This window comes from Rattus norvegicus, chromosome 1 (assembly GCF_036323735.1).
Source record: "Rattus norvegicus strain BN/NHsdMcwi chromosome 1, GRCr8, whole genome shotgun sequence".
Taxonomy (NCBI): domain Eukaryota; kingdom Metazoa; phylum Chordata; class Mammalia; order Rodentia; family Muridae; genus Rattus; species Rattus norvegicus.
In genome coordinates this window covers 237,617,799-237,641,187 of record NC_086019.1, presented here as the reverse complement: position 1 = coordinate 237,641,187, position 23,389 = coordinate 237,617,799, and positions in this window count along the sequence as shown.

The window sequence follows — 23,389 nt, the reverse complement described above, 5'->3', positions numbered from 1 at the left end:
CATATACGTGGAAATTGAACAATGCTCTACTCAATGATAACCTGGTCAAGGAAGAAATAAAGAAAGAAATTAAAAACTTTTTAGAATTTAATGAAAATGAAGATACAACATACTCAAACTTATGGGACACAATGAAAGCTGTGCTAAGAGGAAAACTCACAGCGCTGAGTGCCTGCAGAAAGAAACAGGAAAGAGCATATGTCAGCAGCTTGACAGCACACCTAAAAGCTCTAGAACAAAAAGAAGCAAATACACCCAGGAGGAGTAGAAGGCAGGAAATAATCAAACTCAGAGCTGAAATCAACCAAGTAGAAACAAAAAGGACCATAGAAAGAATCAACAGAACCAAAAGTTGGTTCTTTGAGAAAATCAACAAGATAGATAAACCTTAGCCAGACTAACGAGAGGACACAGAGAGTGCGTCCAAATTAACAAAATCAGAAATGAAAAGGGAGACATAACTACAGATTCAGAGGAAATTCAAAAAATCATCAGATCTTACTATTAAAAACCTATATTCAACAAAACTTGAAAATCTTCAGGAAATGGACAATTTCCTAGACAGATACCAGGTATCGAAGTTAAATCAGGAACAGATAAACCAGTTAAACAACCCCATAACTCCTAAGGAAATAGAAGCAGTCATTAAAGGTCTCCCAACCAAAAAGAGCCCAGGTCCAGACGGGTTTAGTGCAGAATTCTATGAAACCTTCATAGAAGACCTCATACCAATATTATCCAAACTATTCCACAAAATTGAAACAGATGGAGCCCTACCGAATTCCTTCTACGAAGCTACAATTACTCTTATACCTAAACCACACAAAGACCCAACAAAGAAAGAGAACTTCAGACCAATTTCCCTTATGAATATCGACGCAAAAATACTCAATAAAATTCTGGCAAACCGAATTCAAGAGCACATCAAAACAATCATCCACCATGATCAAGTAGGCTTCATCCCAGGCATGCAGGGATGGTTTAATATACGGAAAACCATCAACGTGATCCATTATATAAACAAACTGAAAGAACAGAACCACATGATCATTTCATTAGATGCTGAGAAAGCATTTGACAAAATTCAACACCCCTTCATGATAAAAGTCCTGGAAAGAATAGGAATTCAAGGCCCATACCTAAACATAGTAAAAGCCATATACAGCAAACCAGTTGCTAACATTAAACTAAATGGAGAGAAACTTGAAGCAATCCCACTAAAATCAGGGACTAGACAAGGCTGCCCACTCTCTCCCTACTTATTCAATATAGTTCTTGAAGTTCTAGCCAGAGCAATCAGACAACAAAAGGAGATCAAGGGGATACAGATCGGAAAAGAAGAGGTCAAAATATCACTATTTGCAGATGACATGATAGTATATTTAAGTGATCCCAAAAGTTCCACCAGAGAACTACTAAAGCTGATAAACAACTTCAGCAAAGTGGCTGGGTATAAAATTAACTCAAATAAATCAGTTGCCTTCCTCTATACAAAAGAGAAACAAGCCGAGAAAGAAATTAGGGAAACGACACCCTTCATAATAGACCCAAATAATATAAAGTACCTCGGTGTGACTTTAACCAAGCAAGTAAAAGATCTGTACAATAAGAACTTCAAGACACTGAGGAAAGAAATTGAAGAAGACCTCAGAAGATGGAAAGATCTCCCATGCTCATGGATTGGCAGGATTAATATAGTAAAAATGGCCATTTTACCAAAAGCAATCTACAGATTCAATGCAATCCCCATCAAAATACCAATCCAATTCTTCAAAGAGTTAGACAGAACAATTTGCAAATTCATCTGGAATAACAAAAAACCCAGGATAGCTAAAGCTATCCTCAACAATAAAAGGACTTCAGGGGGAATCACTATCCCTGAACTCAAGCAGTATTACAGAGCAATAGTGATAAAAACTGCATGGTATTGGTACAGAGACAGACAGATAGACCAATGGAATAGAATTGAAGACCCAGAAATGAACCCACACACCTATGGTCACTTGATTTTTGACAAAGGAGCCAAAACCATCCAATGGAAAAAAGATAGCATTTTCAGCAAATGGTGCTGGTTCAACTGGAGGTCAACATGTAGAAGAATGCAGATCGATCCATGCTTATCACCCTGTACAAAGCTTAAGTCCAAGTGGATCAAGGACCTCCACATCAAACCAGACACACTCAAACTAATAGAAGAAAAACTAGGGAAGCATCTGGAACACATGGGCACTGGAAAAAATTTCCTGAACAAAACACCAATGGCTTATGCTCTAAGATCAAGAATCGACAAATGGGATCTCATAAAACTGCAAAGCTTCTGTAAGGCAAAGGACACTGTGGTTAGGACAAAACGGCAACCAACAGATTGGGAAAAGATCTTTACCAATCCTACAACAGATAGAGGCCTTATATCCAAAATATACAAAGAACTCAAGAAGTTAGACCGCAGGGAAACAAATAACCCTATTAAAAAATGGGGTTCAGAGCTAAACAAAGAATTCACAGCTGAGGAATGCCGAATGGCTGAGAAACACCTAAAGAAATGTTCAACATCTTTAGTCATAAGGGAAATGCAAATCAAAACAACCCTGAGATTTCACCTCACACCAGTGAGAATGGCTAAGATCAAAAACTCAGGTGACAGCAGATGCTGGCGAGGATGTGGAGAAAGAGGAACACTCCTCCATTGTTGGTGGGATTGCAGACTGGTACAACCATTCTGGAAATCAGTCTGGAGGTTCCTCAGAAAATTGGACATTGAACTGCCTGAGGATCCAGCTATACCTCTCTTGGGCATATACCCAAAACATGCCTCAACATATAAAAGAGACACGTGCTCCACTATGTTCATCGCAGCCTTATTTATAATAGCCAGAAGCTGGAAAGAACCCAGATGCCCTTCAACAGAGGAATGGATACAGAAAATGTGGTACATCTACACAATGGAATATTACTCAGCTATCAAAAAGAACGAGTCTATGAAATTCGTAGGCAAATGGTTGGAACTGGAAAATATCATCCTGAGTGAGCTAACCCAATCACAGAAAGACATACATGGTATGCACTCATTGATAAGTGGCTATTAGCCCAAATGCTTGAATTACCCTAGATCCCTAGAACAAACGAAACTCAAGACGGATGATCAAAATGTGAATGCTTCACTCCTTCTTTAAATGAGGAAAAAAATACCCTTGGCAGGGAAGGGAGAGGCAAAGATTAAAACAGAGACTGAAGGAACACCCATTCAGAGCCTGCCCCACATGTGGCCCATACATATACAGCCACCCAATTAGACAAGATGGATGAAGCAAAGAAGTGCAGACCAACAGGAGCCGGATGTAGATCGCTCCTGAGAGACACAGCCAGAATACAGCAAATACAGAGGCGAATGCCAGCAGCAAACCACTGAACTGAGAATAGGTCCCCTATTGAAGGAATCAGAGAAAGAACTGGAAGAGCTTGAAGGGGCTCGAGACCCCAAAAGTACAACAATGCCAAGCAACCAGAGCTTCCAGGGACTAAGCCACTACCTAAAGACTATACATGGACTGACCCTGGACTCTGACCCCATAGGTAGCAATGAATATCCTAGTAAGAGCACCAGTGGAAGGGGAAGCCCTGGGTCCTGCTAAGACTGAACCCCCAGTGAACTAGTCTATGGGGGGAGGGCGGCAATGGGGGGAGGGTTGGGAGGGGAACACCCATAAGGAAGGGGAGGGGGGAGGGGGATGTTTGCCGGGAAACCGGGAAAGGGAATAACACTCTAAATGTATATAAGAAATACTCAAGTTAATAAAAAAAATAAATAAAAGACAAAAAAAAAAGAATCGACAAATGGGATCTCATAAAACTGCAAAGCTTCTGTAAGGCAAAGGACACTGTGGTTAGGACAAAACGGCAACCAACAGATTGGGAAAAGATCTTTACCAATCCTACAACAGATAGAGGCCTTATATCCAAAATATACAAAGAACTCAAGAAGTTAGACCGCAGGGAAACAAATAACCCTATTAAAAAATGGGGTTCAGAGCTAAACAAAGAATTCACAGCTGAGGAATGCCGAATGGCTGAGAAACACCTAAAGAAATGTTCAACATCTTTAGTCATAAGGGAAATGCAAATCAAAACAACCCTGAGATTTCACCTCACACCAGTGAGAATGGCTAAGATCAAAAACTCAGGTGACAGCAGATGCTGGCGAGGATGTGGAGAAAGAGGAACACTCCTCCATTGTTGGTGGGATTGCAGACTGGTACAACCATTCTGGAAATCAGTCTGGAGGTTCCTCAGAAAATTGGACATTGAACTGCCTGAGGATCCAGCTATACCTCTCTTGGGCATATACCCAAAAGATGCCTCAACATATAAAAAAGACACGTGCTCCACTATGTTCATTGCAGCCTTATTTATAATAGCCAGAAACTGGAAACAACCCAGATGCCCTTCAACAGAGGAATGGATACAGAAAATGTGGTACATCTACACAATGGAATATTACTCAGCTATCAAAAACAACGAGTTTATGAAATTCGTAGGCAAATGGTTGGAACTGGAAAATATCATCCTGAGTGAGCTAAACCAATCACAGAAAGACATACATGGTATGCACTCATTGATAAGTGGCTATTAGCCCAAATGCTTGAATTACCCTAGATCCCTAGAACAAACGAAACTCAAGACGGATGATCAAAATGTGAATGCTTCACTCCTTCTTTAAATGAGGAAAAAGAATCCCCTTGGCAGGGAAGGGAGAGGCAAAGATTAAAACAGAGACTGAAGGGACACCCATTCAGAGCCTGCCCCACATGTGGCCCATACATATACAGCCACCCAATTAGACAAGATGGATGAAGCAAAGAAGTGCAGACCAACAGGAGCCGGATGTAGATCGCTCCTGAGAGACACAGCCAGAATACAGCAAATACAGAGGCGAATGCCAGCAGCAAACCACTGAACTGAGAATAGGTCCCCCGTTGAAGGAATCAGAGAAAGAACTGGAAGAGCTTGAAGGGGCTCGAGACCCCATATGTACAACAATGTCAAGCAACCGGAGCTTCCAGGGACTAAGCCACTACCTAAAGACTATACATGGACTGACCCTGGACTCTGACCCCATAGGTAGCAATGAATATCCTAGTAAGAGCACCAGTGGAAGGGGAAGCCCTGGGTCCTGCTAAGACTGAACCCCCAGTGAACTAGACTATGGGGGGGAGGGCGGCAATGGGGGGAGGGTTGGGAGGGGAACACCCATAAGGAAGGGGAGGGGGGAGGGGGATGTTTGCCCAGATACCGGGAAAGGGAATAACACTCGAAATGCATATAAGAAATATTCAAGTTAATAAAAAAAAATTTTAAAAAAAAGTTACTGCTGGAGAAATAGTACTCTTCTCATGACATATACAACCCTTCTTTCCATTGTTCATGCTGACCATCCTCTCATTTGGGCCCTACTATTGTTTTTTCTCATCAGAAGAGTAAAGTTCTAACCATGTAAGAAGCCTCTCCCATCTTTGATGGCATTGCCCACTCTTTGTGGTCAATTTTTGTTCTATGCATATGACTGTTTCTCTGAAAAGGTGTGTGTATAGCACATGTGTGCCTGGTGCCATCAGGGACCAGAAAAGGGTATTGGACACCTGGAACTGGAGTTACAGCTGTGCCCCTCCCTCTGGGTGCTGGGAACAGAACGAGATCTTCAACAGTAGCAAGTGCTTTGAACTACTAAGCCATTTCCGAGCCCTCCCCACCCACATCTTTAAAAAGATCATTTCTCCTTCTCTAATTTTAACCCAGATTCCTCTTATTTAAGACAATATCAAACTCCAACATTTCTGTATTCCAACACTACTAGCCTTTGGTCCCCTTTCTCCATTCTCTCTGCAGCATGGAGTCTGTCAGCTACTCACAGGACATTGACATTCATTCTCTGATGTCTTAATGAAGTCATTCTCTTCCGGTTCCTAACTTCTCTTCTCATGGCATGTTCATCCACTTCCTGGGTTGCTATGTTAATGTTCTTCATCCTTCACTCTAGGACCCCTCTTTTCTACTTATGTTCTGTGTTGTTTCGTGCCAGTCATGAATGTTAAGTAAAATGTATGAGTTAGCTATTCTCAAACCTGCACCTCATGCTCTGAACTCTAGAGATAGGAAGCTCAACCCAAAAGGCTGAAAACTGCCTCAAAAGGAACATATTTAAACCCAAGTTTATGTCTCTGGAGACTTCCTTAACTGTTTAGTCTTCAATAAGCCTCTGTGTTCTGAAAATTATAATCCTAGTCATTCATTCAGTCTGTTCTTTGTCCTCTTCCCGTATCTTGTCATTAGGCCTTGAAATTGTCTCTACGATTCACCCATTTTTCTCCAGTGCCATTCACCACTCTGGTGTCATCATTGCTCCTGGGGATCTTAACAGACAACCTCCTAGATGGCCTTATCTGTATCTCTGCTTTTCTCCCTCCAACAGTTCTCCCTCCAGAGCAAGGATGTGCTTCAAATGAAAAACCATCAACTGTTTCAGTATTAGAAAAAGATGTGGACGTAGGAGGGGACTCACTGAGAAGGTTCTAGCTAAAGAGAGGGCGGAGAAGGGGAAACAGGGTGAAAATAACTATAATTCATTATATAAATATATGAAACTCCCCAACATTAAGTTGAATTTCAGGTATTGGATTTTTCAAAAACAGTGCAACTTAACTCTAGGCTTTGCCTACATGGCCATTCTTCACTTTTCCGTAAATAATCCTCCACGGGCTATTCATGGAAACTCAGATCCTATTGTCTGCATACTCAAAGACTGAATTTTTAGGCAGTGTCAAATTTTATAAAAATCAATATGACTTAATAAAAATCACGTTGTGTTTGACCAACCATTCCCACTGTTTCAAGAATAAACAAATTCAGAGGGACTTAGTTAATGCCAATGCTCTTGACCTCAAATCTACCTTTAGAAATCTCTGTACTTGAATAACAACGTGATTTCAGCATTTTTAAGATTAGCTGTTTAAAGTATAAATGTACAAAAAGAACATAAACAAGGGACTAATTCTTTCCATACTTAAGTCATGACCAATCTCATGAATATAACACACACACACATACAGTCACAAATGTATACAAATATATATGAATATATTGTATGTGCATATGTATACATATACATGTACATGTACATGTATGTGCATACACATTTAAACCCATAGACTTAATTGTTGCCTGGAGAGTTTATGTTTGAGTTTAGTATTGAGAAGAGATCCCACCAAAACTCACGGTATGTCTCAGAATACATTTACTCCCCGTCTACTATAAAGTGTTGGTTCTGAATATTGACAGTGAACCTGAAAGTGGACACAGGATGTGTTTGTACAAAAGCACTTTCTCCTGCAAAGATTGTTATGTTCTGTATTCCTTTGCTTCTCTGAATTCCAGATTTCTGATATATAGAAAGGAAGTAGTGTAAATGATCCTACGTTTTCATCCACGTCTGCTTAACCTCATTATCAAAACTAACGTGGGGAAGTACTATAGCAATAGTTTGCCTGCCTCGTCCTTTGAGACATTTAACTAAAGTTAAACTTATGATGAATGAGTAATTGGAGCAAAGACGTTCTAAGTGTTTATTTTGGAGCCCTCATCTTGAAGGTTGGGTTGTAAAACATGTGGCAAGATCATGTATGATCAAGAAATAGAAGATAGTCTATGAGAGGAGGGTGGGAAAAGAGCAGATGAAAAAAAGAAAAAAATGGTTGTACAGACAGAAACTGAGGTGGGAAAAAACCCATGTGGCCTGTGACTAAACAAGGAGATCCTTGATATCTATTTGATGTTCTACATAGGAGCACAGCCTGAGCTTCTGCTTCCTGTGACGTTCCTTTACATGTTCCACCAACTCTACATCCCAACACAGAGCAAACAATGTGAAACAAGATGCACATTCTTTATAGAGCCAACAGAATCATCTACATTTTATTTCAGTGACTTCTCATTTCTATTGATGATACTTTGTTTTAATTTGGCATCTTGAAACCAAAATGCTTAAAACCCAATACAACTTTAAAAGAAAGCAAACTCTATTATTCATATCTGTCATACAGATTCACATACACTGAGAGCCTATAATTTACTACCTAAATGTAGGGTTTTTTTTGTAATACATCTTTAGAATGTCTTTCTGAGCTCATCTAGATAATTTGTCCTCAGGTCCAAACACGTACGTTTCATCCAGTTAAAGTCATAATAGAATGTTTTTATTTTAATTAACCATACCACTAACTCCTGAATTTATTACTCTGGTGACTTGGGAAAGAGCAGGTGAGTGACCTATGTTTGGGATTTTTAACGTTACTAATATGGTAGTTAACGTGTGATGAATTGAACTTCCAACACACTTAAAATACAGTTCTTCAGTTGCACTGGACACATTTCACATGCAGAAGAGTCACATATGTCCAACAATGGCTACCAAAGTGGACAACATACCTGTCAGAATGGCTATACTGTTACACAGTAGTTTACTAGATGTTGCTGACAGGGAGAATACAGGAAATATTATCCTTTGTTCCTGCCTGCAGCCTGATCAATTTTAGAAGCATTGTAAGACATCGAGGAAAGGGAAATATCAAAATGTCAGTATTATTTCAGGTAACTGAGAATGGAGGACATAGATTTCACTCGGGAGTTTATGTGTTCATCTATCCAGACTTCTCAAATACAGAAAAGTAAAGTCACTAGCTATGTCTAAATCTCTAGTAGATAATTTATCTACCTCACCTGGAGCTGAATGAGCAAACCATGGAGCAGGGAATGTACTTACCTCATTTCTTCCAGAAGAAGACACATGGAAATGATGTCATTTGAATAGGAGAGACACCATTATTACCTCTGAGCTTTCACTGTCTACTAAAAATGATCAGGTCTCTTAGAGTCTACAGCTGGACTTTCCCAAAGGGCTGGTCTCAAATTGATTATCTCAGAGTAACAAATAAGGAACTCAGAATCCCATGTGAGTGTTTACCTGCTCCTAAGCTGCTTCATCTAAGACTGCAAAATTATTCTTCTAGATGGATAGATAGATAGATAGATAGATAGATAGATAGATAGATAGATAGATAGATAGATAGATATAAGATAAATAAAGGTGGGGAGATCCTCCAGAATATACCAGAGACCTGGGAGGCAAGAGACTCTCCGAACTCAAAGGGAGGGACCTAAGATGAAATGCCCTACAGTGGAGAGAGAGAACTTGTAGAGTCCACTTCGCAGAAAGACAGGGCATCAAGTGAGGAATGGGGTTGCCATCCCACTGTCAAAAAGTCTGACCCAGAATTGTTCCTGTCTGAAAGAACTGCAGGAACAAAAATGGAGAAGAGCCTGAGGAAAAGAAGGTCCAGCAACAGGTCCAGATTGGGATTCAGCTCAAGGGGAGGCCCCAAGGCCTGACACTATTACTGATGCCATGGTGTGCTTACAAAAAAGAGCCTATCATGACTGCCCTCTGAAAGACCCAAAAAGCAGCTGAAAGAGTCAGATGCAGATGTGTGCACCCAACCAACAAACAGAAGCTGCTGACCCCTCTGGTTGAATTAGGGAAAAGCTGGAAGAAGCTGAGGAGAAGGGTGACCCTGTAGGAGGACCAGCAGTCTCAACTAACCTGGATCCCTGAGATCTCTCAGACACTGGATCACCAACCAGGCAGCAAACACCAGCTGAGATGAGGCCTCCAACACAGTATACAGCAGAGGACTCCTGGGTCTGGACTCAGTCAGAGAAAATGCACCTAACCCTCAAGAGACTGGAGGACCCAGGGAGTAAAGATGTCTGGTGGGATGGGGGATGGACACATCTTTGTGGAGATGGGGGTAAGGGGTGGGGGGAAAAGGATGTTTGGGATGTAAAACAGTCAGTGGGTGGACCCGGAGGAGGATAAAATTTGGACTGTAAAAAAAGATTAAATAAAAATGTTTAAAAAGAAATAAAAAATGAAAAGCAAACAAAAAGTAATTTGGGCACTACAATGAGAAATGGTAGGCAGCATAGACTCAGTTTCTTCCATCAACTAAAACCGTCCTTTCTTCTCTATATTCCTTTCTGTGGAAACTTATACTCTGTTCCCTACCTCACTCTTCACTTCCTGTCTCCTTTTCTATTTCCCTCTTTCCTTCCTTCCCTTTGTCACAATATCCACTTCTTCTGTGAAAATAGTCTTTATTCCAAACTCAGGCTGGCTTCTAAGAAGCGACCTCTTGAGTTTAGGCGGTTTTCATACGTTACCTCTTCAGGGGTTATCTTTACTGCTTAAACAAGGGCAGTCTAATTTTCCCTCTTCAGTTCTGTTCCCAGTGGCCCTTAGCAGACATAGACAAGCATCTTCACCCGTAAACCCATTCCTTCTTCCCTTACTAAGCAATGGCCTTCTTTTACGTACCTGTGCCCTAGATGATCTAAGTGCAGATTAAATTCACTTCTGAATTAAATTTTGTCACTACACGTGACCAACTGCTCCTTCTCCCCCTTCAGACTAGTAAGATAAAGAACTTCTAGATCATTCCTAAGGCAGACTGCTCCTTCTTTCCTTTCATGTCATAGCTATCTGATCCTAGAGCAGTTAATTTATCCTTCCCCGCTCCATTTTTTAGTGAAGAACAACAATAATATGAACTTGATAGGTTTATGAAGATTAAATAATTTGACTATGTAAGGATTTAGGCTAATTCCATCTATATAACTGTTACACAATTATACTTCATTACATTTCAAACCCAATCATATCAAAAAAACTACCTATGGACTTCTTTGATAATCATTATGGTTATATTTTCTACTTCTCATAAACTAGAATTCGCCCTTGTGTTTCTTTATTTCTGAGTATGTATACAAACTGGAAATAAGTTCGTCAAATATTTGTGTTTGGAAGCTGTCAATAGATACTAATGATGAGTCATGTAGAATTTGTCATCTTACTCAATCTTTCCATTTGTCATCTTACTCAATCTTTCCATTTGTCATCTTACTCAATCTTTCCAGAAGTCCGTCGTTACACATTAGTATTGTGATCACTTTTGTTATTGTTGGTGTTGTTCCATGTGTAAAGCTGTTATTACATCAGTTAGGATTATACACACCACACCACACACACACACACACACACACACACACGCACACACACACACACACACCAAAAAGCCTTCATCTAAAAGTGGAATTTATTGGTCCAAATTTATACCAAAGTCTGAAGGAAGATAATAAACTCATCTTGCTTTTAGACACAAAATATATAGCAAGATACAGATTTCCATAATCCCCAAGCACCGTCTGCTTCTGTGTACTAATTTTTTTTCTTTACCAACACATTCTTCAAGCTTGTGGTAAAAAGATGGTAATGGTAGCCTCAGTCTGTGTTGGTGCCGTGGCATACGAGAAAAATTGTTATCACTGAGCCGATCTGGTTAGATACCCGACATCCCAGGAAACCAGTATGAACTGAGGACAACTAATTTGAACAGAGTCAGAAAATTCTATAACCAAGCAGAGAAGTGGGGGAGATGCAACATTAGAAATAATAAGAAATCCCTCTTTAAATTTTATCAACATTGTTAGGAAGGGAAACAAAGTGTATGAGCAACTTTTGTCAATAACTAATAATTTTATGACAGATTGGGTGATTTTCACATCACTACCCAGTTTCTCAAAACAAACTATGGGTGCATTAATCCAGGAAGTTACAAAGAACAAAGCAACCCCTTTGTATCTGTGAGCCATTGTGCAAGTTCAGTATTAGAGCGGTTGACAAATGTGTGATCTCACGTTTTCATGGGTCGTCATTCATACACACACACGCACGCACACACACACACACACACACACACACACCCCTATATGACAGGACATTTTGGTCATATTCGCCAACATATCGGTCCTTTTTTCTCAAAAAGCATTAATATCTAAAAGTGTTCTTTTTTTTCTGGATATTTGTAGCAACTAACAGGAATTCTGATTGTATCTTTGTATATTAGGCATCATAATGTTAAAGTTTTGAAAGATTTATTATCCAAATTGTAGTGAGGATTATGCATTCGTATGAGGTAGAACTAGAATGTTCTTTGCCCTGGGTGCTACCCTTTTGCTTACATTACACCACTGTTTCCTTTTCTCTGGGCCTCCCCTAGATTCGTTCCTCCAGCAGCCACAGGCTGTAAAGTCTTCCTGCTTCAGCATATAAAACTGGCTCTTTTGGTTCTTGTGGCTCCTAGGTATACTACCTACACCTAGACAGAACCAAATACATTACTTACCAGCCATATGTATACTATCCAAAAAGGTTTATTTCCAGGCCACTTTCTTCTACTAAGGTAGAATCAAACCCTTCTTTCTAGAAGGAGCGCTTCCCTCAGCCTCTACACTGTTATCCTCGTGCCTCGAAATTAATCAAAAGCTATTAAAATACTAAGTGCACACTTAAAGTATCCTATACAGTGGACTTTGTTATTTGCTGTATCTTACTGTGACAAAACAACACAACTTTCCCACAACTCATCAATATTGATATAGTGATTTTTCTATAACCCTGCAGATCTCTAGGGAAATTCTTTAGGATAATGGATGATTTTGTGTACTTGAGATATATATATATATGTTTATATACTTTTATAAAATGGAACACACCACACACCATCCAATTTCTTTAAAATAATATCCTGCCCTGCTCTCCCATTAATGTCAGTCTTAGTAGCTTTGGTCTGTGCCTTCAAATTAGTATTATTATTTGGCATATTTATGATATTCAATTTAGGAGTAATACTAAAAGTTCTCATTTATTTTCAATCAGTCCAAGTTCTTTCTGTCTGCGGGCTGCCAGATCTTTACCTATTAAAATCCACATTTATTAATGCTTACGGCTCATAGTCTGCTTTGAGCCTCTCTAATCACATAGCCCTTCCTGTCTTCGTTTTCTCTTAAATCAGACTCTAAAACACGTCTCCATTCTCCACCATCAATCATTAGTTAAGCCTTGATTTGTTAAAACCTCTGAAAGCATTATGTCGGTCAAATGGTTAGATTTCAGGCCCACGTCTCTTATCATTAGCCAGAGGTTTTGCATCTGATCCCTAAAGCCATTCAAGAAAAGAATTGTCGTGCATGAGTTCCCATGAAGAGGGTCATTCTGACAAAAGACGCCTGCCTAATTTATATAGTAAGGCATGCTTGCTAATTCTGGTCTCGGAACCCTGACCAGTTACCAATTGATTCCTATCGGGGTTGTGGGAGATGATAAATTTTAATCAGTGCTTTCAGACTCTAATAGTCTGACTTTCTTTCCTTTTTTTTTATAATGGATTTCTTTCATTCATGCTTTCCCTCGTCTACATCTTTATGACTGTGATGTGCTTTGATTTACTTCATTCAAAGTATGATGCTCTGGCTTCAATTATTCAATTTAACTTTAAATAGACATTGCTACAAGTCTTACTGATACAAAGGACATCTGGTGTCAATAAATTGCAGCAGGAGGTGCCATGTGGGAAGGAACCCCGGCACTAAACACATCTCTAGGCCCAGCCATCAAGACATGCTGTGGCACTCTGCCACTTGTCCTCTTAAATGATATCAGAGAGGCGCTCAAGAGGCTCGGGCGGGTAGAGCATCATTTTCATCTTCGTTGCAGGGGAAACTGACCTACTGACCTACAAATCCAGACATGAAACGTAGTGTCCAGTTGGTGAGATCTTTGACGATGACCTTCCCTATGCAGGAAAGACACACAACAAGGGAACTCCTTTCTTCTCTGTCATGCACAGTGTTTTGAATGAAGAATGCTCTCCAGAAATCCAAACAAAGAATTCTGCCCTTACTCCTTGCAAGGCAACCCACACCACGTCCAAAGGGCTGAAGTTTCTACTGGGAAATAGGTTTCCACCTTGCTGCTTATGAGTCGGTTCCAGTGACAAGTTCTAAGAACTGCCAAACTAGCAAATCTATATAGTAGAATTTAAAATGATTGGAATCAAGAAATGTGTTTGCCTGATTTTAAGCCTGAATATGTTAAACCCTGCCCCCATTAATTGCAAGATCATGATCAATACAGAAATAATTTATAAAAGTTCTAACTGACATTTGGATTGTATTGTATATATAAAAATTTATGAACCAAAGTTGCACATGGAGAATCTGATCTTAGTGAGTCATAGGTGGTCTTTAAGTGATTTTATTTGAAATTAATTATGGGTCATATAGCTGGGAAGCAGACTTCTGTTGTGTACAGTGTCAGAAGCTTTCAAACTTGGATTTCTCAGCGATGACAGAAATCTACCTTAACAAGCTATCGTTCCCCAGTCATGGCTCCAGACTCTCCCCTTGTACCGGGAAAACAACTGGTGTCTACATCACAGATGTCACATCCTCTGTAAAATGAGGACACAGTTCTTTCTGATCTTATGGAGCAACCCAGATTCTCCTTGTTTTGGGTTTTGTTCACCCTTAGAGCAACTAGAGCTTCAGGAAGCAAGTGCGCACCAATGTGTAGATTCCGCAGCGGTGGGCAGGCTCTGCTCCCAGGAAGAGGGTGCTAAGAATGTTTCCTGGTCAAGACTACATGAACAAATGAGTAATAGCATGACATATAACAAAGCAGGCCACCATAAGGGCCAGAGGTTTTGTCAGAAAAGCACATGTCTTTGTTCCGTTCACCCAAAGCTTGCATTGCCCTCATTACAAGCTGTGGTATCCCACCCCAAAGAAGATGCTGAGGGCATTCAAAACTAAAGGGAAAAGACTTGGCTATGCAAACATAGAAAAGCTTCCTTCCTTTTCTTTCTTTCTGTCTCTCTGTCTGTTTTTATATCTTTCTGTCTTTCTTCCTTACTTCATTCCTTTTAGTATTTGATGGAATGTTCTCACTCTGAAGTCCTGGTTGGTTCTTGCTGAGTAGCCTATAGTGACTCCCAGGGCACAGTAATCCCCCTGTCTCAGCCTCCAAAGGTCGGCACTTACATTATGTCATTGTACGTGGCAGGAAGCTTTTTGTTGTTGTTGCTGAGATTTTTGTCAAGAAACTTCTAATGTGCGACATTTGAGAGTATCAGAGGATCATATATCACACGAAGCCTTCTAAAACATGTTTAGGTACAGAGGTTTTTCATTTTTCTGTTCAATAGAGACAATGAAAGGTTAAGTTAATCATGATGTATTAATTATTCTGCCATCCTTACAACTTCATGAATTGAAGAAAGCAATCTAGTGCTGTGATTCAGTCCCAAAGATTCTTTCCATCAATGTCTGTAAATCCATCCCATATGCAGTCACCAAACCCAGTCATTATTGCTGACCCCAAGAAGTGCGCACTGACAGGAGCCTGATATGGATGTCTTCTGAGAGACTCTGCCAGAGCTTTACTGATACAGATGAGGATGCTTGCAGCCCAACATCGGACTGAGCACTGGGACCCCATTGGAGGAGTTAGAGAAAGAAGGAGCTGAAGGGGTTTGCAACCCCATAGGAAAAACAACAATATCAACCAACGAGAATCCCCAGAGCTCCCAGGGACTAAACCACCAGCCAAAGAGTACACAAGGTGGGGGCAGGGACCCATATCTCCAGATGCAAATATAGCAGAGGATGGCATTGTCTGGCATCAATAGGAGGAGGAGCCCTTGGTCCTGTGAAGGCTCTTTTCCCCAGTGTAGGGAAATGCCAGGGTGTTGAGGTGGGAGTTAGAGAGGGGAGAGCAGAGAAAGGGGATAACATTTGAAATGTAAATACATAAACCATCCAATAAATAAAGGAAGTTGAGTAGACCTCTGGAAGGTGTTTTTGTACCTGCTGAGCTGCCTCTCTGGCATATGTTCCAAATCTGATAAAATACAAACCATATTGTCGTGAAAGAATTGTAGTGCCAGTTATTGGGAGATCCTATCCGCTGGCCATGACCTTGCTGTTGCCATCTTGAAACCAGAGTACCTATGATTAGCAGTGTGAGATTCTCACAAGTTAGGGTTTGCTAGAAAGGATCTCTCCCAGAAAAGGCAAAGCGCTCATGGCCTCCGTAAAGTGGCTGGTGAGGCAGAGCCTGGAAAGGCTCCCATGGTGCAGGAAGTACACTAGCCAGTTCCTGCCCTTCTGTAAGAATTTGCATGTGATTAGCAATTGCTGGGGCATGGAGGGGACTCTTAACTATGCAGCTACCCAGGAATTGCCCAGGTTTCTGTAAGTAACTTCTCACCCTTGCCCTTGTAATTCCAATTAAATTCATGGTTCGTCCAGCTCAACCAGAGAGGAATTGTTTCTTCGTGTCTGTCACTGCCTTCTCTTTATGCAGTGAGTAGAGGCTCTTCTCAAGCAAGGTCATGCAACATTAATTACAAAATTAAACTTCACTTAATGAGTAATTAACTTCAAGATTCAAAGTCTCATGCTAGAATGCCTGCAGAGCGTCACAGGTAATCTGTGACATCTATTCTCTGGTGTGGTAGAGCTAGGAAATGAAAGTAGACAACTATACACAGGGCCTTCTGCACCACTGGTTTTTATCGACTCTTCGTTCTGCCAACATCTCTTAAAAATCTTCCAGATTGATTCTAAGGCCTTGGTACTCAAAACTGAAGCCTGTAGATTAAAGGTAGCTATACCCAGTAGAGAGAAAATTCTCCACCATTTGCTCATCATTTTTGACTAAATACTGCATTCTTCTAAACCATGAAGTGATAGATTCACCACGGTTTCATCAGCTCTTGATAAATATGTTTTCTCTAGTTCTGAGAGTTTTGAAGCAGTTATAGCTGTGCCTTTTTAATATTTTACCCGTTCTTTCACTTTTTCCATTCCTCATGAAAACAGGGTCAGGTGACAACACGGGTGGATTTGGTAAAAGGAGTGTTTTCTTGGAAAGCTGGGGAGTACAACAAAGTCTTTCATCAGGAGCTGATAACATAGTTGTGGTTGTTGTGTCTAATGAGGGCACAGGATGTGTTGGCTTCATCTCTCTGACACACTAGAGTCATAAACACAACACTAAGTCTGACCTACTCAAGAACCACAATTGAACTGGGTAAGGAGATGTTCCACATGTTTCATATAAAGTACTAGGATTATAGTAGTGAACACAAGAACCCTGAGCTCACAGATTTTGGAGATAAACAATTACAATATGTAAGAGTAAGTATAGACATGATAGGACCTAATCCAGTCTTAAGGGAGCAAAGATTTATGAGATGTGGTGACACTTCCTATGACAGCTGAGAGGTAACTAGAGAAGATGAATTGGAAATATTTTTCAGATAAAGAACATATAAGGATAAAGGGGGAAGGAAACACACACACACACACACACACACACACAGAGAGAGAGAGAGAGAGAGAGAGAGAGAGAGAGAGAGAGAACAGAGAAAGAGAAAAAAGAGGTAGAGACAGAGACAGAGAGAGGAGAGAGATAGAACAGAGAAAGAGAAAAAAGAGACAGAGAGACAGAGAGAGAAGAGAGAGGAGAGAGGAGAGAGAGAGAGAGAGAGAGAGAGAGAGAGAGAGACCATATTCAGCTCCCTAAAGGGAGTTCAGTTGTTTGAAGTATTCAATTTGGCTATTGGAGTAAAATAATGGCAAAGCATAAAGTGAGGAAGTGAGGTTAAATGGAATCCAGGTGAGTTAAGGTAGAAATATGACACATACATACATACATACATACATACATACATACATACATACATACATGAATGATAGACAGATAGACAAATAGATGCACATGATACATAGACAGACAGATAGATGATTTATTGTTGTGAGAAGGCACAGTAAAACAGTTTTAAAGGTTTGTTTTCTGTTTTGAGATTATGCTTAAACTACATTCTCCCTTCCTTTTCCTCCCTCCAAGATCTCCACTACACTCTTTTCTCCCCAACTCCCCTTCAAATTCATGGCCTCTTTTTTTCATTGTTATTGCATACCTGTATGTATTTGTACATACACACATATTCCTAAGTATAACCTGCTGATTCTGTAAAATGTTATCTGTATATGTTTTCAGGGCTGTCACTGGATAAACAATTGGTCTGCCATTCCTGAAGGATGGTCCTCTTGTCTACTCCCAGTTGCCTGCAATTCTCTGTGTAGGGTGGAGGCCATATGAGCTCTACCCATATAGTGTGGCATGTTAGTTGGTGTCCTCCTTATTCAGCTCACATTTGGGTGGTCATGTTGATGAGACTTTAGGGGTGTATCTTCTAATGTTACTAGGAGATACAATCTCAAAGCAAACTCCCTGATCCTCTGGTCCTTACAATCTTTCTGGCCCCTCTCACCCCCTTCTACAGTGTTTCCTGAGCCTTAGGTGTGGGAATGCTTGGTAGATATATCCCTTGGGATTGGGCTCCACAACTCTGCATATTGATTGCATGTGGGTTTTCTGTACTAGCCTCTGTCTATTGGAAAAAAAATTTCTTGAAGAGTTGTGATGACTACAAATATCTATGGGTAGAAGGACAAGCATTTACAGATAGCAGTTGGGGCTTATGTTAGTTCAGTAATTTAGCGGTTATAAATTCTCCTTTGTGACCATGACTTCACTAGTACTGGGTAAGTTCGTTGGGTTTCCAGTACCAGGCAGAGTATTTCTCTTCTTGAGCAGGTCTTGAGTTCAATTAGAGAGTAGTTACCGCCAAGGTGTGTGTGCCACTGCTGTACCCTTGGTTCTTTTTTCTTTTCTTTTTTTTTTTTTTTTTTTCGGAGCTGGGGACCGAACCCAGGGCCTTGCGCTTCCTAGGTAAGCGCTCTACCACTGAGCTAAATCCCCAGCCCCCACTGCTGTACCCTTATGATTATCGTGGCATGCTGGTCCCTGATGGGGCTGATAGGCACCATAACTGGGTGTGACTGTTGTTGGCCTCCTTCTTTGGAAGTGTGCATGGCTCTTCCTGGTACCATGAAAACGAGTCACAAAAGAGGGGACATTCGTGGCAGTTCCAGATCAGCGTCCTCTCTGGGTGAGCCTTGTTTCTGCAATTCGAGGTGTCTTCAGCAACTGAGACTTCTCTTTCCCTTTCTGGGTTACAGCAACAATAGGCTGGAGCTTCTTTGAGTAGCGGGATGATAAATGTTTTTATAGTTTAAATAGTGGATAGCATAGGGCATTTCAGTACTATTGTTGTCATTAATTTTTCAGTGACACTAAACAGAATAATTCTATCTAGCTTAATCTATAGAACAAGGAAGAGTTCTGTGGCGTGTTTTGCACCTACCTACATAACTTGGATTTTTTCTGACTTCAGTATTAGGTGCACATTTCTAATAAATTTATCCGTTAGGAAGAAAATGTAGAAAAATACCAAAGCATACAGTAGTTAAGACACTAAGACATGCTTATGCCCTTCTAGAACTTCAGCCTACATATATTTGGCAATTACTCCTAAGTCACCTATAAAAGGATGTCTATGATAGCATTGGTGAGTTTATAAAGTTTTATATTTAGATAGGTTGAAAGGTAGCCCATACCATGCAAAACACAAAAGTTACTTTTCAGGTAATAATGTGTCTGCCTATGGCCTTCAAAGACTTGCAATGTAACTAAAGAGACCATGATTGGAAGGGAATCCTTGCCTATGGGCCAGGTCTCAAGCTGGGCCAGTCATTGGTGAGCCAACCCCTTAATCTCTGCTCCTTCTCTGAACTTCTTGGAGGCAGGACAAATTTGGGGTGGAAGGTTTTGTGGGTGAGTTTGTGTCCCTATCCCTCCACTGGGAGTCCTGCCTGGTTACAGGAGGTGGCTACTTAAGGCTCCATACCACCCACTGCTATGAGTCTCAACCAGGATCACCCCTATAGACTCCCTGGAGCCTCACCCACCCCAGGTCTCTGGCAAGTCCTAGAGATGTGTCAGCATTCCCTATCCCTGTGATGCCCCAGCTACTGCTCACCCCTGATTTCCAGGTCCTCTCTCCCTGGCTCCCCCTATACCTGATTCCCCCCACACCCATCCCTACCCTGTCCCCTCTCCCATCCAGTTTCCTCCATCCATCCATCCTGTATGACTACTTTATTTCCCCTTCTGAGTGGGATTCAAGCCCCCCTTGTTATATAGTTTCTTTGAATGTATGAATTGTTGTAGGATGATGTCATTATGTAGAAAGGCAGGTCCAGGATAAGACAAAGCCTATCATTGGATGAGAAGGAAGGGTAGGTGGGGAAAAGTCTAAGAGAGAGAGAGAGAGAGAGAGAGAGAGAGAGAGAGAGAGAGAGAGAGAGAAGAAGAAGAAGAAGAAGAAGAAGAAGAAGAAGAAGAAGAAGAAGAAGAAGAAGAAGGAGGAGGAGGAGGAGGAGGAGGAGGAGAAGAAGAAGAAAGAAGAAGAAGAAGAAGAAGAAGAAGAAGAAGAAGAAGAAGAAGAAGAAGAAGAAGAAGAAGAGGAAGAGGAAGAGGAGGAAGAAGAGGAAGAGGAGGAGGAGGAAGAGGAGGAGGAAATAGTGGTGGAGGAGGAGGAGTGGGAGAATCAAGACAGCGATGAAGGAGCAGGATGGACTAGATCAATTTTATCAGGTGGACTAGGTCAATTTTATCTTGTCTAGGTGAACAGTTAATATCTTTATTAATTGGCAGTGAATCTATTGCGTGTATGCATTGTGGAGTGAGAATTTAACATATAAATCTAATTGTTGGGTTACAGTTTGTTGAGTCTTGATTTACTGGGTAGCTGTAAACTACCAGAGAGTTCGAAGCTAGCAGAGAGCTGCTGGGAGAGATACTAATCTGAGATGAACTAGCGAGAGAGCTTGCCCACCAGGGTATGCATGGGAACCAGTTTCACCCACCCCCCTCTTTTGTTTTTTTACAACAGATTGTAGCATGGTACTTTATGGCTAATATCCACTTATCAGTGAGTACATACCATGCATGTCCTTTTGGGTCTAGGTTACCTCATTCAGTATGATACTTTCTAGTCCCTTTCATTTGCCCGATATTTTCATGATATCCTTGCTTTTGATAGCTGAGTAGTATTGCATTGTATAAATGAACCACATTTTCTTTATCCATTCTTCAGATAAGGACATCTGGGTTTCCAGTTTCTGGCTATTATAAATCGAGCTGCTATGAACGTAGTTGAGCAAGTGTCCTTTCAGTATGGTAGAGTGTCTTTTGGGTATATGTCTAGGAGTAGTATAGCTAGGGTCTTAACTATTTCCAGTTTTCTGAGAAACCACCAAGTCCCTGACACTATTAATGATACTCTGTTATGCTTACAGACAGGAGCCTAGCATAACTGTCCTCCAAGAGACCCTACCTAGCACCTGACAGAAATAGATGCAGACAAACATTAGAGTTAGACAGGGCTCAGGGAGTTTTGTAGGAGAGTTGGGGAAAGAATTGTCAGACCCAGAAGGAATAGGGACTCCACAAGAAGATCAACAGAGTTAACTAGCCTGGATCCTGGGGGGCTCACAGAGACTGAACCACCAACCAAAGAGAGTACACATGGGCTAGACCTAGGTCCACCATAAATATGGAGCAAATGTGCACCTTTGTCTTCATACGGGTCTCCCAACAACCGGAGCAGGGGCTGTCTCTAACTCTGCTGCCTGCCTGTGGATCTTGTTCCCCTAACTGAGCTGCCTTGTCTGGTCTCAGTGGGAGAAGATGAGCCTAATTCTGTGGTGACTTGATATGTCAAGGTGGGTTGGTACCCAGGGGGACCTCCCCATCATCAGAAGAGAAGGGGGAGGGGAGGAGGAAGGACTATGTAAGGAAGACACTGGGGGTGTTACAATTTGGATGTGAAATTAATTGATTGATTGATTGATTGATTAATTAATGGAAAAAAGTAAATCCTTTTCCAGGTTTTGATGTTACTATATGCCCTTAGCCTGCATGAGTTTATGGTGTTTTCTAGAGTAGTCTGTTTGCCTTGCTCCTGGGATCCATGTTACTCCTCCATGATGTTCTTTAGATAAAAGAATATATCTTTATGAATTTGAAGAAAAAAGTGGTATCTATTAGCATTCCCTTGACACTTCAGCAAATTTCCCAGTTTCTTTCTCTTCCTCAATTTTATAGTAGTAAGATATTTATATTACATCCAAGGCCCACTGTGGTGATATTAGGGTAAAGCCAAGAAATGATCTTATAAACTATAGCTCCTTGTCAATTTCTCCTTTAGTAGAGGCATCTTCCTATAATGCACACATTCACTGAAATCTGAATAATAGGAAAATGAAGGCACATTTATTTCTCCAAAATATGTGATAATCTAAATACTAAACTATCAAAAAAAGTTAATGAGATTAATGATCAAAGCACTCTACCGAAGTTAAGTGAATGGGAAACCGATGGTTATTTTGAAGCAGTCCAGAAGATGAGTGGGAGAGATACAAGGATTCAGGAGACACATGGGAAGGGCAAGAGAGACATCTCTGGTAAGGGAAAATGGCCTAACACGCAGATAAGGGGTTGGAATTACATAAGATGTGAGTAATTGTCCTGTCTAGGATAACAGAAGAGGAAGCAGAATATATGGTGATGTATAAGACCTGTGGGGAATCTTAAATACAGAATTTGTAGAAGGTATGTAGAAGTGTGTGTGTGTGTGTGTGTGTGTGTGTGTGTGTGTATGTGTGTGTGTGTGTGTGTGTGTGTGAGAGAGAGAGAGAGAGAGAGAGAGAGAGAGAGAGACTTGAATGTTAAAATGGACAATAAAGAGTTACAAATGTACCAGAGCAGAAGGCATAAAATAGTTATCTAGGCATCTAAGGACAGACTATAAAGTATAGGTTGCTGGCACCATTTAAAACAAGTTCAGTGTTCCTAAGCCTTGAAATTAAACTGCTCAGTAAGTTTGTGATTTTTCTCTAGTGAAAATCTCTGGAATGAACATGGGGCAGAGTGAGACTTTTTTAAAGATTTAATTATTTATTTTATGTGTGTGAGCACACTGTAGCTGCCTTCAGACACATTAGAAGAGGGCGTAGGATCCCATCACACATGGTTGTCAGCCACCCTGTGGTTGCTGGGAAATGAACTCAGGACCTCTGGAAGAGCAGTGTTCTTAACTGCTGAGCCATCTCTCCAGCCTCTGAAGAGAAAGAATAAGAGTATACATCTAATACTAATATTGACCTGTTAGCATTTCATAGGTCAATAATGGGGCTGGAGAGATAATCTGTGTTTAATAGTACTGGCTGCTCTTACAGAGGACCTAGGTTGAATTCTCAGCATCCATATGGCAACTTGCAACCATCTGTGACTCCAATTTTAGGAATCCAATGTCCTCCTCTGGCTTCTTCAGACCCCTAGGCACCCATGTGGTGCAAAGAATGTAAGGGCAGAGGAATGAGTTAGCATGACTCAGAATGATGGCATGATGTGGTCTCTACACTCAGGAATCCACTGCATCTGTGATTACATCCACAAAGCTTGCAGAAA